Source organism: Podarcis cretensis, assembly GCF_951804945.1.
Source record: "Podarcis cretensis genome assembly, chromosome: 3".
Lineage (NCBI taxonomy): Eukaryota > Metazoa > Chordata > Lepidosauria > Squamata > Lacertidae > Podarcis > Podarcis cretensis.
In genome coordinates, this window is record NC_137172.1 from 97,405,239 (window position 1) to 97,418,165 (window position 12,927).

General features: G+C 42.8%; 1 long non-coding RNA gene across 1 annotated transcript in view; it reads left to right on the forward strand.

Annotated features, from left to right (window-relative positions):
* LOC307212751 overlaps nt 1–11,507 on the forward strand; it is a 144,868-nt gene extending 133,361 nt beyond the window's left edge. The window contains exon 3 of the long non-coding RNA XR_013837172.1: nt 10,852–11,507. This is a non-coding gene — a long non-coding RNA (uncharacterized lncRNA). The remainder of the gene's footprint in view (nt 1–10,851) is intronic.
* Nucleotides 11,508–12,927: the final 1,420 nt, after the last annotated feature.

Below are 12,927 nucleotides of genomic sequence, written 5' to 3' on the forward strand. Positions count from 1 at the left end.
CAGGCTTTGTTTGATGAGAACAATGATTCACAAAGAACGCTGTCAGAAGTGAAAACGGAGGAGTGTTTAAGCCTCTTGTGTTTTCAGTCCAAACTGTCTGCTCATGAAATGCATTATAAAACACCCGTTCCAGAGATGTGTACCCTCATTGGTGCCAGACCTCAAGTGGAGTCAGATTCCAAGTTTGAAATATGTCCCTGGAATATGTGCACCAGATGTTCCCATGATCATTAATGCAATCATACAGAAGATCGGGACAAACATCCCTCCCAACACTTTTTTGAGGCCCACTGTCATTGTCCGCTGAACCTGTGTGAAAAGGAAGATCTCTGGCAACTTCTGCTGTGCTTTGATGAAAATCCTTTTGAGGACAATGTGACAATGTGCCTTAGCATTCTGATGTGGTGGACGAGGGTATATAATAATGGCAATGTAGAAGGAGCCAGCTTCAACCCCCAACATCTTCAGGCAGGGCTGAGAGAGACTCTCTGCCGGAAACTGGCAGTCAGTTTAGACAATGCTGAGCTAAAGTGTCAGGAGCTAGATGAGGAGGAAGCTGGGGAAGCTCCCAGAGAAGCATCAGAGAAGAAAGACTCTGAGCCAGGAGAATGGTGGTAGGATATAGAAGACAGGTCAGAGAAAGGAGAGCAGATGGGATGAAGGCTGAGTAGGAAACAGGTATGAATGAGGGTGAAGCAGGAGGAGGAGGAGGCTGAGGATATGACAGATCCTCAGGCTGCCAGTTCCACTGTTTTCCTCTCCTCTCCTCCCCTGTCTCCAAGAATGGGGAGGGTGTTAACATGTAGCAGAGCAAAAGGCACAAAGAACCTCTCCTCGAAGGAGTTTGAGACTGTTGGGAAGACAGTTGCCTGGGGAGGAGCCTTTAGGAGGAAGTGGGATGCTCAGAACCACAGTCCTGTCAACTGCTTCATCAGGTTAGTCCTTGCCAAGCTCAGCATGAGGTCAGGGTGGCATCCTTCATAAATGTTTGGATACCAGGAGCCATTTTGAGACAAGATGGTGGACTGAAACATGACTTGGCCTTACTTCACCCATTTTTGACATGAAAGGTCCAAAACCACAAATTACACTATCTATTTAAAATTCATAAACAAAGGTTTCTTAAATATCCCAGGCAGCACCAGGCACTCCCCGTTAGTGAGAGTATACAGTGGTGCCCCGCAAGAAGAATGCCTCGCAAGATGGAAAACCCACTAGACGAAAGGGTTTTCCGTTTTGGAGGTGCTTCGCAAAACGAATTTCCTATGGGCTTGCTTCGCAAGACGAAAATGTCTTGCGAGTTCCTGCGGGTTTTTTTCCCCTTTCCCCCCCTTTTTCTAAGCCGCTAAACCGCTTAACAGCTGATCTGCTAAGCCGCTTATCAGCTGATCCGCTAAGCCGCTAAGCCGCTTAACAGCTGATCCGCTAAGCCGCTTATCAGCTGATCCGCTAAGCCGCTAATGGGCTTGCTTCACAAGATGAAAAAACCGCAAGACGAAGAGACTCGCGGAACGGATTCTTTTCGTCTTGCAAGGCACCACTGTATAGTACAATTCCATTTATACAATTAGCATGGGCAACTTCGAATGTTTTCAAAAATTAAGAGCTCGCATAAAGAGGAGTGTTGCTTACGTAGGGTTTCACTAACATCTGAATACTTAGGAAATGCGCAATAAAATTTAATAACCAATAGCAAAATATTTGCTTAGCATCGCCAAATAACACAATAACCGCTCCCCGCTTAAAAGGGGGGGGCGCCCTTTGCGTGGACGCGCGCAGCCCCTAGATCTGGAGCGGCTCCGACAGCATAGGCTTGGCTTTGCCTTCCCTCAGGTGGGATACCTGGAGGTCTCCACCTACCTCAGTCAGTTGTCCAATCCCACCTGGGGGAAGCGTTGCCAAGGAGACCAGGCCAGGTAGGGGAGGGATTACCTGCCCACACAATAGAGGGAGGATCTTACCTGGTAATCCTCACTTGGCTCCAGAGCTTCTTTGGGAAGGACGTTGCTGGACTTCCTCACCCCAAAAGGTAAGCCTGGGGCCTTTGGCCTCCCCCCCCCCGGCAACAGGGTTCCCAAAGGATAGCGGGGGGTAATGGATTTCAGGATACGTGCCTGCGGGGGCGTGTGGGCTGCGGGGGAGAAGCGACACTAAATGCGGCCTTACCCTTCCCCCGCCAGGCCTGGCAACCCCGGGGTGCAGCGGATGGTGGCGGGGGGGTCCCTGGTCACCCCCCAGGGCCTCGGAGGCACCCAGGCGGCCTTTTTAGGCCGCAGGGAGGCTCCGCCGCCTCACGCGGCCTACGCCAGGCCTCTGGCGGCCCTGGAGCCTCCCCTGGGCGGCAGGAGCCTTCCCACGATCGTCCCACCACCACTGCTAAATAGAAGCCCACCACCTCCAAGCAAAAAACAACAACACAACCCCTCCCCACACAAATTTTCTTCTCTAATAACCAATTTTAAACAAATGACTGTTTTACAATTTGTTTAAAAAAGCAAATGTCCTGGATCAATAAAATTGCATTTTGGAATGGAAGAGATGCCTGGATGTGCTGACTAAGAACCCAGTAAAATATCAATTTTAACACTTTACACTTTAATTAAAATGTATACCAGTGCTTTTTCATTTCCCTCAGCACAGCAGTATGGTAATAAAACCTTAAATGATGAGATCATTCCAGTTTCATTGCAAGTTGTTCAAACTGATGAATTTTTTTTTTGTACTTTATGCACATGATATGTTTTATTTCATTCCTTTATAAATTGTTACTCTATATTCCTGATGCACTTAAGAACACAAGCATGATTTGAGCTTTCGATGCCGTCACAAAATATGCAAATAAAAGCCACGCTACCTAACTCTAACTTATATTTCCAGTTCTGTTTTTTGGAGTGTTATTATTTTACTTTTAATATATATATTATTCTCATTTCAACTACCCCATCTTTTGTTTTTCATTCTGCCCACCCACTTGGGATTTTACTGCTTTTGCATATGATTCAAAAAGGTCATCAAAGCATACATTATAAAAGAAGTGCAAAATGGAAACCTAGTGTTTGGCCTACCAGAATTTAACATGACTGCTTACTCATCTCCATCCTGTGAAGAGAGACTGAGCAATTGGGACAATCTTGGCTAGATCTCCTGCAGTTAAAAGTACCACAAAACATGGAATCAGGGGTCTAGGAAGAGACTTGGAAACATTACACTGAATTGGTGTTGATAAGCTTTATATTCTCCATCATTTACAGAAGAGTTTCTCTCAGTATGAAAAAGGTGCACATAATAACCCAATATTCCCTTGTATCGGGGCATTTTTAAACATCCTGATCTGTTTCTGTGCTCTCTCCATTTCAACCTGCAATTCATGTTCCAGGATGCTCTGCATGAAACAAAGCTCTATGTTCCCCCTTCACTCTTATGGGAAATTAAAGAATGGCAGTAACTTGTTCTCCTGTTGGCAGAAGACTATAAAATTTGCAGGCACAGTAGCCTTTCTAGAGTGGATTACATATACCATTTTTTTCAGGGCACCTTTAAAGTCTGATTTCTTAAAAACCAAGGGAAAGTCTATAACTTTAAAAAAAAAATTGCCAAAATTGGTGCGTGGTGATGGTAGAAAAATCCCCAGGAAAGACTGGGGTGGGGGAAATACCACCCCACAGCAAGGAACTTGTTGTTCCAAGAGTATTTTGGCCCCCTCCATGGATTTTGCGGGATACAAGGCATAGATCCAAATGAAAAACAAACACAGTTTTTAATCCCTTTCCCAAACCACTGGGATTGGAGTACCCTGGGGAAATAAATCACTGTGATTAAGAGCTAGACCTATCCATCAAATCAAAATATCCCCCTCCCAGCTTTGGGCAGTTCCCCAACCAACTTAATTTTGTTTCTCAGGGAGAAAAAGACTGTGTCTTTTTTTCTGAGAGCTTTAGCCCCAGAGCCACACAGAATCTTAGGAATATCCTGATCTGCCTCATGATACCTTGTTAATGGTGCAATCCAACTCACATATGTGAGAAATTTCCCCAAATCACTCCAACTGGCTCAGAATTCAGGGTATACACAGAGGTGATACACACCCCTAATACGTAACATGTATATGGGCAAGTTGGATGACCAGAGTCTTAATATTCACTTTTCTGTTTCTTCTCTTCTGTAAACTCCTCTCATTTGCTCACTGTAGAAGAGTCGGATATCAATACTAAATAACAAAATGGCAGCTAAACATCCACTATAGTTGCATGTTTAGCAGCAGCGCCATGTGGAGACACCAGCAAATGATAAAAGTTTCCCTCCATGCTGCGATAAGTTTCACCTGCCAATTCTTATTGATTTATTAATTTTGTTCAGCAAGCTGCTGTGACAGACGCAAGAGCAGTTCCCGATCAGTTGGCAACCCCAATGTGTATAGTCTGAGCTGGAAGCTCCATTAAAACCAAAATCTCAAATGAACTGAAATCCCCTGTTGTTTTCATACACTGTTTTTTTTAATTTAATGTTTTCTGCAAGAGAAAACACATTCCTGCTGTTGCTTCAAAACTGCTTTGTCTGAATGTCCTTACTCTTCCACTATAGTATGCTTTATGGTGGGAAATTGGGGAGTGGGAGAAAGAAGATCTGCTTAGTTTAAGTTGCAGGAAGTGCAAGATATTGTTGTACCTGGATGGCACCAAAAGATATGGTTTCTTGACTGGAGTGGAGATTTGCTGTCTTTGTCTGGGGACAGTGCCGGGGCTTGTTGTGGAAAATCTATTTCAGCCCTAATTCTTCCAGAATGATTGCTTTATATGTTCCAGACTGAACATGCCAGGGGTTCGTGGGTCAGGATTCAGGGAACCATCGGTCGTTGTCCGGCCATGATAATAGTTGGCTGCAAGTTCAGTCTAAAATTCTGCAAACTGGGAGATGAATTCTGCAAGACTGCTGACAACAGAATAAACCATGCTATGTGCACACCTAATTTAGAGATTATTTGCAGGGCAGCAAGCTTCAGTGGGCTTAATTCATTCATCAAATAATTAAAGTTTGATTGGAGACCTTTCGGTGTACTTGAGAAACTATCAAGCTTATTTTTATAGGCCTAGAATCTTAGTCCCATTAAAAATAAATAAATAAAAATTCATCACAATCTTAGCCCCAGCAAGAAATTCATCAATTTAAGGATTCAAGAAGTTTAACGGGACATTGAAACAAAGATGTTTCTGGAAGAAATTTAAAGTTTATTTACAGAAACATTGTAAAATTAAGGAATGTTAGAAGGAGGCTGGAATGAAGTTCTGTGGCTTTAGCAGAAGTATTATAAAGGACTAAGTAAAAATAGATTGTTAAGGGATGAAAGGAGGGAAGGTAAAGTTACATTGTATCAGGATAAAAATTGGGAAGGATGGAAAGGATTTGTTGAAATAGCTAACCGAACTAGAATACAAAAAAGGGAGGTGTGAGGAGGTTGCTGAAACAAGTAAATGAAAGTTAATAACATTGAAAGTATTGGATGTGGGTTTTTTTCTTTTAATTGTTTTTGTTTTATTTTTGTTATGTATATGTAGTAGTTTTTTCTTTGTATTGTATTGTATGGTTTTGTTATGTCTAATTCTTTTTTTTTTCTTTCTGTAACTTTTAAAACTTTAATAAATATTATTTTAAAAAAATGAAACAAAGATGTTTCAATAAAAGGCCCTGTAGACTGGTGTTGCGTCCCTCCCCACCTTCATGTCTGTGTTTCTCGGTCTATCTGCAACATGTCATTAGTGATAGATTTATACAGGGCTATCAACTTACCATTCATTGTTACCATAATATTGTTAGAACAATATTGTCACTTGGAGGGGTGCTTTCGCCCCGTTCCACAACAAAAACGGGACAATAAATGAAAGATTTCTGAAATGCAAAGTTGCAGGATTTCAGCAGGAAGCAATGAGATATACACTGGTTAGATAGGATAAAGGATGTCTGCTTGGAAACTTTTGCAGGCACAAACAGCATTGAAAGTGGGATTGCATATAACCACCCCAACGTCATCATGAGCACAATTCATTATGATTGCATTATAATAAAAACTAAGGTGTCTGGAGGGGTCTCATTCCACAAATAGTACAAGAACTTAACCTAGCCTTAGCAAGCTCTTAGTTTAATATTTATTGCTGTGATTTGCTACCCATTTACTTCGGTTCATGTTCTTAATAGGGCTACTTGAGATAAATGGGTTTTGATGTGTGTGTGGGGGGAAAAGCTTTATAAATCACAGTAAGAGTGGATTTTTCCAAAAAAAATAAATAAGGCTTTTAAAATCAAAGTAAATTTGACAACTTTCATGTGCATCAAAATAGGAACAGATTCTGAAAATGTGCCTGTTTCCTGTGAAACCCTTTTCTTGTGCGAGAAGCTCTCCAGTGTAAGAGCAATGGACTCATAATCCCAGAGATGTTCCTAATTCACTTAATGTTCTCTTCCAAATATGCGGGATCAATATCTAATTCATACTGTAGTCTGTCACCTCATCTGTTGGTATGTGCCAGTGGGGGCTTAAATATTCTGTCCTCTCTCTGCTTTGAATGAAAAAATGTCCCCAACTGCTATTTTTGTTTAATGTTCCTTGTTAATGTGTGTGTTATTATTTGGGACAAGCTGAATCATAACAACATCTGAATTTCTGGATTTCGGCTGCGTTTGTGTTTCATGCTTGGCCATTCCTGTGGTTGGCTTTAATTGTTTCATTGTCCTATCTGTTTACCTCCCTACATATGGTCTTCTTCACTACAAAGAACGATAAAATGTATACACAATGAGTAGTTCAAACATAGGCCCACAGAATTTGCCAATGGGGGAAAAAATTGCTGGCGTCCATTTTACTCCTTACCATAATTAGCACTGCAATATAAACCAAATCCCTAATTAAGGAATGGAATGCCAATGTACATATAATCAGGACTGATTGCACTCTGCACATATATGAAGAAAAATCTAATCCTAGACTTGGAATAAATTATGCACATTTTGAAAATTTTGCCAATATTGCTTTGCATAAATTATTCTGACTTTGTTGTGGTAGTTTCCACAAAATGGGGAAGGGTTTCTCTGATGCCAAAGCATTAAAGATCCAAGAGAAGAATAAGAATAGCCAGCAAAAATAATTGATGGACTAGAGGTCACAGGACAGGCACGGCTATCCACAGGAGAAAGAAGATGTTCCTCTTTCTCTCACCGTGGCTATCTATATATTTTAGATTCTTATCCGTAAAGCCTTGAGACATTAAATACCTAAGAAGGGGGTGGAAAACCTGTGACCTTCCAGATAGTGTTAGATTATGGCTACCATCAACTCCAGCCAGCAGGGCCAGCACATTTTGATTTATGACTTCTTTTCCAGGAAGACTAGAAACTTGTTTCTTTAAAAATTGAAGCTCTGAATCTGTGCATCCTGCTGGCCATGGGCCCAGTACATTTGTGCCCACCTATGAGCAACCCTGAGTCCAATGAGAGTTGTACAACATCTAGAGATCCACAGGTTCCCAATGCACGATGTAACAAAATTCCCAGAGAACCTATAAAATGCCACATCAAGAACTGGATTCAGGCTATCTTACACTTGAGCCTCTCCAAGAATTGCTGAGACAGCAGAGCAGCCATCAAGAGCACTTCACTACAGACTCTTTTGGCTTGACCTCGGAGCATGGGTAAAGTGGGTGCTCTGGACCAATCTTAGAATTCATGCTGGAACATTAGGGAGCTGGGTGTCTCTAAAGTTCACAGGAACCAAGCTCTTTCCTCTGAACCTATGTCCAATAAGCTTGCTAATTTCTAATACGTCTTATTAATTTTGGGCTTCAGTGTGGTAAAGCTACCAATTTTATATACTGGTTCTGCAGTGGCATAGGCAGGCAGCCCAGTCACCTAGACACTTGGCTGGTCCTGAATGGTGGCTTCACTGTTTCATGTATTTGCTTGTGGCAATAAACACACACCTCAGGCTGTATGTTTGAAAGAGTCCTGACCACCTCAGTGCATTGATTACGATGACTGAGCTTGCCAGATACTGTGTGAGAGAATCTGGGCGTTTTTAATAACCTGAATCACATTCCTACAGAGGCATATCTCCTCAGAAGTAAGTCCTACTGAGTTCAGTGGTATTTACTCTCAGGTCTACGTCAACATATCCATCCTTCTTCCTCTGACATTCCGTCAGGGGAAGGAGTTCTTCCATCACAGGAAGACTCCTACCTTTGTAGGAAGGCAACCTTTGGGCCTAGCCCCAGGTTAGGGAACATCCTGCAACCTCCCCTCTTCTGAAAAATAAAAGAACTATCCTGACAAAAAACTAAGGTATCAAGCAGCCATGGTGGGTATACTGTTACGTATTCAGTGGTCTGTGTTTGCCTGAGCTTGAGTCGTGACTAAGGATTCTGAACTCCTGTGTTTTGATTCGATACATGATATCAAATCACAGAACATTTCAGGATTTCATCCTCTGCCATTGACCCTTAAATTCTGAGTCATGATTCACAGCTTGGAAGTTTAGACAGCCAATCATGTTGGGAGTGGGAGTGGCCCAGGCCTTCAAAAATAAGCAGTTGTTTTGCCCCTGTTGTCCAGTTCTGTTAGTTCAGTAAAGGTTCTTGCTGTTATCACTGTGTCTTGCCTCATGGGAACCCACCTACATTTCATATACAACTACTTCCAGCAATCAGAGGCCGCCCCCCCGTTGAATCTCAATTGACAGGGAACAACAGGGAGAGTGCTATTGTGGTTATATTTTGCCTATGGACTTTCCAGGAGCACCTGGTTGGACACTGTGGAAACAGAGCTCTGGACTAGAAGGTCTTTGGTCTGACTCAAGAGGGATGCTCATATTTTCTTACGGCCGAATCTCTATAGGCTAGGGTGACCAGATGCAAATGAAAGCAGGGGGCTTTCAGCAGCTGCTGCCTGTCAAGCCTGGGTCAGGATGTGTGTGCACAAACATTAAAGCACCATGTAATTTTAGTGCACAGCTTGCCGCTTCACACTCTGCAGCTCTTGAAGTTTGTTTCGAATTGCTGATGACATATACTGTGCTGTTCACCCAAAGAGCAAGCAGTCTCTGGGCTTTCAGATCATGTGCAGGAGAAGCTAACTGATTGCTAACGGACACAGAAATACAACAGGAAGTGATTAGCCTTCAGTGATGTGAAATAGCCAAGCAAGTGGGCTGAAGTTGTGATCCTTGGTGGTATATGAGCAAAGGTTTCCCTATTTTCATCTAGGAAAAAGGGTGCAGAGCTGGAGATCCTCAGCCCCTCCCTTCCTCTCTGGCCCAAGTTATTAGTGGTTCAATATCCACAATTTTCTAGGTCACGACGCAGGCCTAGGAAGTCGACTGCAAGTCGGGGAATTACAGTGAGTAAGATTAAGTGGTGGTGGGCAAACTTGGGGAAAGTCCTAAAGACTGGCACACCCCATCATTTAATTACTAATGTGGTTTCACTTTTCTAGGCCACCCAGGTTGAATGTGTCCTCATGCTGAACCTGTTGCCCTAATGGTTCGCCGTGAGAGCTTGTGTTATGCCACAGCCTGAACAACACAGCGTTACCAGTTAATTGTGGTGAACCACACAGATGAATACGCTAATTATTCAACCCATATTGCTTAGGGTGGGTGTGGAAATGCATGAATCCAGGTTGAATAACAAAACAACTGGCATACTGGTTTTGTCTTTCAGCATAAAAGCAGAATAAGAAGAAAATGTTGCTGTTTCATGTTGAAATTACACTTCTATAGAACACCAGCACACCACTTCGACTGAGGCCTTGGCTCAAAGCACTTTACATGCATTTTCTCAAGGAGTCCTCTAAGCTAGGTCAATGCTATCTTCCCCATATTTCAAACTGGAGGAGGGGCAGAAGCTGAAGGCGACAGCCAGCAGAGGCAAACATTAAAAAAACCCATGGTTTTAATTAAGCAGAGTCTGTGGGCATGCAAACTCAAGAAGTAAAATGTTTAGGGCAGGCATAGGCAAACTCCGGCCCTCCAAATGTTTGGGACTACAATTCCCATCATCCCTGACCACTGGTCCTGTTAGTTAGGAATGTTGGGAATTGTAGTCCCAAACATCTGGCGGGCCGGAGTTTTCCTATGCCTGGTTTAGGGCTACTTACAGGGCTACGAACATTTCAAGGGAAATGCTTGCCATTTGAACAACTAACACATTTCAAGTAGCTTGCCGCTTGAATAACTAACATATTTTATTATGGCATCACCTTTGTGATGACTAAAGTCCACTTTGCCAGGTGCACGTTTCTGCAATTTTTCAGCCTCTAAGGTTGAAAAATGCTTTTCATGATTTTGCTTTGGAAACTGGGAATCAGAAACTTCTGCTGATAATTGCAGATCATTCAGACATCTATCCAGAAACATCCAAGTTACCTTCTAGACTGTGGTGATCCGACTCTGGAATGTTCTTCCGAGGCAGGCCCACCTGGTGTTTGCTCGGACGTTCTTTTGGCATGCAGGCAAAGTCCCTTTTAGACTCTGCCAGTATTGCTTTATTATACAGGTCTGGCTCTACCATTAGACGGAGTGAGGCCACCACCTCAGATATCGAATGGTGCAAGAGAGAGAGAGAGGAGTGGCAAGGTGTTTTAAGAGAGCCTGCCTGTGGCCCCTAAGCTGACCTGTTGCCCTCAGAATGATGTTGTCCCATTACCAGCAGCGTCAAAATAAAATACAACTGCCAACTTCTGTATCTCAAATGTGGGTGACATCATGTCCTTCGCCTCAGGCGGCAAAATGTCTCAGGCCAGCCCTTTTTTATGCTGCACCTTTATCCTGCTGTTCCCTTCCTTGTGTTATTTTTTTCTTTATTGTTACAGATTTACGGTAATTCCAATTGCTAGCTGTCCTGAGGAGGCTCATATTATTGAAAAACAGGGTAGAAGGAACATAAAGCAAAATGAGAATTATATCGAACAAAACCACTTTCCAGTTACTCTGTTGGCAAAGTGACCTTCCTCTCTTGATGGGGTCACCTGAGGGAGGCAGGGGATGCTGACAATAATTAATGTGACCACAAGGCCCTGGCTGAGGCAAGCAAACATGCAGGCCTTTTTCATTGTTGGCAAATGGAGCCTTGGAACGTGAGTCGGCAACCAGAACAAGTCTTGACATGAACATAAAAGTTCTTGAACAAAATCTATGATCTGTCCATTTTGTCAGCAAATTCATCTCTGTTATGACTTTGCAGGGGCACTTACAACCCTCTGGAAAAAAAGGAGCCACAACATCACCATCGCTTTGGAACTTTTTGCTCACATTTTCTGACTTTACATGAACATGTGCTGCCACCTCTAGACGATTGCATAAAATTACTCTTTAGGTTTCCTGTTTTTAACCACAACATACTTTTTCTCCCTCCATTATATACTATTAGAGTTACATTTCTCTTCGGAGAATGAAGAACACGCTTGTAAATTGTCTGTCAAAATGCCTAGGAATATGGGAAGCTATCCTGGAGTTGTCGATATTCGAGATGGAACATGGAGTCACAAGCTTTAAACTGGAACGTGGATTGGTGTTCTCTTCAATAAATTGCAGCTATATTTGCACAAAACTCCTGGCTTATTTTGGTGCGCAACATTCTGATAAGGGGAAAGGGGAAACGCATCCATGCTATCAATGAAGGGCCAGTCCTACTGTTAGGCAGAGTGAGGCAGGCGCCTCAGTCGGTTTGGGTGTCATGAGAATGCAACAAATGGTTGGTTGTTTAGTTGGTTATTATCAGTGCTTTTTTTCTATAAAAAATGTTTAGGGGTACTCTCATTTTGACTCAAGAAAATCACCCTTTATAGTTCAAATCGGGAGAAATAAATACAGTAAATGGACAAAAGTACAAAGAATCACAAAATGTTTAGGAGTGCGCATACCCCTGCATTCCCCCCAGAAAAAAGCACTGGTTGTTATTGTCTTCATTTATACCTCAGATGGGCGGTGTATAAATGATAAATTATTATTAGTAGTAGTAGTAGTAGTAGTAGTAGTAGTGCTACTGGGCAGAGACACTGGTTGCATGGGTGTCCACAGGAATTTTTTGGAAGAGCAAGGAAAGATTTATTAGGGAGTGGGGGAAATGAAATACTAAAAGAGTGGAGCAAGCTAATAAATATCTCACAAAAAATGAGGACTTTTACTTTGTATCTCAGGTTCTACAAATGTTAGAAACTTTTAAAAATGAAAGCTGGGAATCTAAGGATTATGATTCATGGGAGGATGGGACACAACTGCCCCACTCCCTTCCACTGTGGGGTTTTCTTGTCTTGTAGGATTTTCTTGTAGGGTTTTCTTGTCTTGTAGAATGATTGTCATGCATTTACTATCTATTGCAGGGGTTGCCAAATTGAGTGGGGGGGGGGGGCACAGGCACATTTGCAAACTGGATAAAATGCTGTAGTGCCATGCACATGCTGCAGCCATTTACACATCACCTGTAACATCCATGTGCATGCAGGCACACTCATTCCCCTTCCTCCCTGTGTCCAGTTAGGCTTGAATAAGTGTTTTTATATTATTATTATTATTATTATTATTATTATTATTATTATTGATGCGGGTGGCGCTGTGGTCTAAACCACAGAGCCTAGGACTGGCTGATCAGAAGTCGGCGGTTCGAATCCCCACGAGGGGGTGAACTCCTGTTGCTCGGTCCCTGCTCCTGCCAACCTAGCGGTTCGAAAGCACATCAAAGCACAAGTAGATAAATAGGTACCACTCTGGTGGGAAGGTAAACGGCGTTTCCATGCACTGCTCTGGTTCACCAGAAGCGGCTTAGTCATGCTGGCCGCATGACCTGGAAGCTGCACGTCAGCTCCCTTGGCCAGTAAAGCAAGATGAGTGCCGCAACCCCAGAGCCGTGGTCAGGGGTCCCTTTACCTATTAGTATTATTATTATTATT